Genomic DNA, 3,279 nt, shown 5'->3' on the forward strand with positions numbered 1-3,279 from the left:
TTCCCTTCCCCAACACACACAAGTTAAAACAGCCTTTTTAAAAATCATTACCTCTTAAAATTGAATAGATAATCAAGAACCAACAGATATATGAGGAAAATCTCAGGAAGTTTAGAGTTCCAAACAAAACAGTCAATATAGAGAAGAAAGTCTTAACAAACAAAAATCTCTCATAGCCTCAAAGAGCATCCATGAAATGGGAACATGATAATATTAAAATATAAGAAAGAGAAAAGCAGTCGTAAAACAAGTACAAAGTCTTGAAAATTAAAAACAGTAATTACAAAAGATTCTTCATGGAAGATTTGAAAGGTAAAGTTGACGATCTCTCCCAGAGAGAAAAGGAGATGGGAAATAGAAAAGAGAAAATAGAATTTGAGGATGAACTCAAGAAACTTGATATCCCATTTATAGTAATTCTAGAACAAGAAATGAAAATTTTTTCCCCCAGAAATTAAGGCAGTGAGTTGCCAGAATGAAAGTCTTCCCCAGTGCCCTGGTACAATGAATACAAAAAGACCTAAACCAGGAACAACAGTGATAGAAAAAGGGAGGATCCTAAAAGCTTCTGGAGAGAAAAATCAGGCCACATAGAAAGGGCTAAGAATCAGAATGACATCAAGGTAGAATACAATAGAATAACCAACCCCTTCAAATACTGAGAGAACACTGTTTCCTAGCCAAAATATCAATCAAATGTGAGACTAGAATAAAGACACTTTCATCCTAGGTCTCATAACGTTTATCTATACTTTCTCAAGAAAAAACTAGATGACATTTGCCACAAAAGTGAAGGAGAAAGTGTCACAAAAAATAAGACATGATATCCATGAAATGGGATCCGACTAAAGAAAGAAGCAAAAGATCTCCAGGTTTATGGTGAAGGGAAACCCCAGGAAGAGAGTCGTGTGGCAGGCCTAGAGTACAACCATTGGGGTAGAGGAACAGAGGGAAGACTTCAAAAACAATTGGAATGGATAGATTACCAGATACATTTGACCATATGAGAGTAGGTTTTTCAGTACTAATAGTTTGGAGATTAATTTAATAACATGTACTTAGAAAACTAAAATTTTAAAACAGGCAATTTCAGGAAAGGCAACAACTCACATGAAAAAGTATAATTTTTGTTGCACCTATGTGGCTTATTTGCAAATATTTATATAATCATAATGATGAAAAACAACTTAAAATTATGATAAAACACTATTGGGAATATGAGGTGAGTGGTGGGAAACATAAGAGTTAAATCCTCATTATAGTCAAAAGATAATAATGTATAAAATTGATAAATCAAAAACTAATAGTAAATGCATGTCATTTAGAAAAGAAATATAAATATTGGAAAAAACTACTGAAGAGTTTGAAATAGTTGCTTTTGAATTGGGAGAACTGAGTTGGGATGAAGCAGGGGATCTCTGGTTTTATTTTTAAGCCTCATGGTTTTATTGACTTTTAAAGACTGTAATTTCATAAAAGTTAATATGAAATTTATCTAAAGTTAAATAGTATTATTCTAGAACAAGTAAATGAAAAGTGGCTATGATAAAATAAGCTTTCCAATTCAATATGGCAGAAAGAATGCACATTATGCAGAAAAGAGTTAACACAGTAGACCTGACTGCTATCCTCTGAAATGCATACATACAAGGTTGGCCCATGGCTGGCGTCTGGGAACTTGGACTTCAGAAAGATTTTCACCACTCTAACTGATAAGAGAGGCTCACTGTGCCTGAACTACTTGTGCAAACAATATGGTTTATGCTGAACACCTGCTTTCCTTCTGGAAGGGTAGAATTTGCGTACATGCTAGGCAGAGGGTGCCTATTTTATCAGCCCACAATAAAAAACCCCAAACACACTTTCTAATAAGCTTCTGCAGCAGACAACATTTGGCTTGTGTTGTTACAACTCATTGCTACGGGAATTAAGAGTGTCCTGTATGATGCCACTGGGAGAGGAGGACTCATGGAAGCTTGGGCCTGGTGTCCTCCAGACTTCATTCCATGTGCCTTTTCACTTTGCTGATTTTGCTCTGTCTTCTTTCATTGTAATAAATCGTAGCCATAAAAATGGCTGAATGCTGAATCCTGTGATTCCTTCTAGAGAATCATTGAATTTGGGAGTGATCTTGAGGACCCCCGACACACACTTTACTCCAAATATCCCATTAAAATAATAGTGTAATTACAGGATATGTGCTTGCAAGCAACAAAACTAAAACCTATCTGTCTCAGGCAAAAAGAGAATTTATTGGCAGGGTTTAAGGAGTGCTCACAAATTGACAAGAAACTGGAGGAGCAAGCTACAAATCAAATATAATCTAGCCAGGTCATTGCCACCAGTGCCTATACTGTAAATAGTATCTTAACTTTTTTCCTGTTAGTTGCTAGTATTGGAAATACAATTTATTATTGCATATTCATCTTTTAGCCAACTTGATAAACTTGCTTATTTCTAATAGTTTCATAGTTCTTAAGGGTTTATTCTGTAGATAATTATATTATCTGTAAATAATAGTTTTGATCTTCCATTTTCAAACATGAGACCCTTCCTTCCTTCTTTCTTTCCTTCCTTCTTCCTTTCTTTCCTTCCTTTCTTTCTTTCCTTCCTTCCTTTCGTTCTTCTTTCCTTCCCTCCTTTCCTTCTGCCCTCCCTTCTTTTCTTTCTTTGTTAGTGACCTTCAGTACAGTGTTGGATAGAAGTAGGGATAGTAGACATCCTTGTCTTGTTACTCAAGGGAATGCTCCTGACATTTCCTTATTAACAATGATGTTTGCTTTAGGAGTATTTAGCTACCCTTTAACAGATTAAAAAAGATTATTTCTGTTCTTGCTCTGCTAAAAGTTGTTTTATCATCATGAGTGTTGAAGTGCATCAAATGCTTTTTATGCACCAATTAAGGTGATCATTGTTTTTCTCCTTTACTGTTAGACAATTGGTTCTCTAACATTAAGCTGTTCTTGTATTCCTGGAGTTAGTTAGCCTTTGTTATGATTTATTGCCTCTTTTATACATCACTGATTTGGTTTGCTAATACTTTAATATATTTACATCAAAGTTCACAAGTGAGATTGGCTATAATTTGACTGCTTTGGGAATTAAGTTTTAGTAATCTCAGAATGAATTGGGAATATTTCCTCTTCTATTTTCTGGAAGAGTTTGTATAAGATCGAAATGAACTGTTCCTTGAAAAGTTGGAAGAGTTCACCTAATACATTATTTAATCCTGAGAGTTTCAACATAAGAAATTTTAACTATCTTCAATTTCTTTAAAAG

The sequence above is a fragment of the Pteropus alecto genome, unplaced genomic scaffold (genome assembly GCF_000325575.1).
Source record: "Pteropus alecto unplaced genomic scaffold, ASM32557v1 scaffold202, whole genome shotgun sequence".
In the NCBI taxonomy this organism is placed as follows: Eukaryota; Metazoa; Chordata; class Mammalia; order Chiroptera; family Pteropodidae; genus Pteropus; species Pteropus alecto.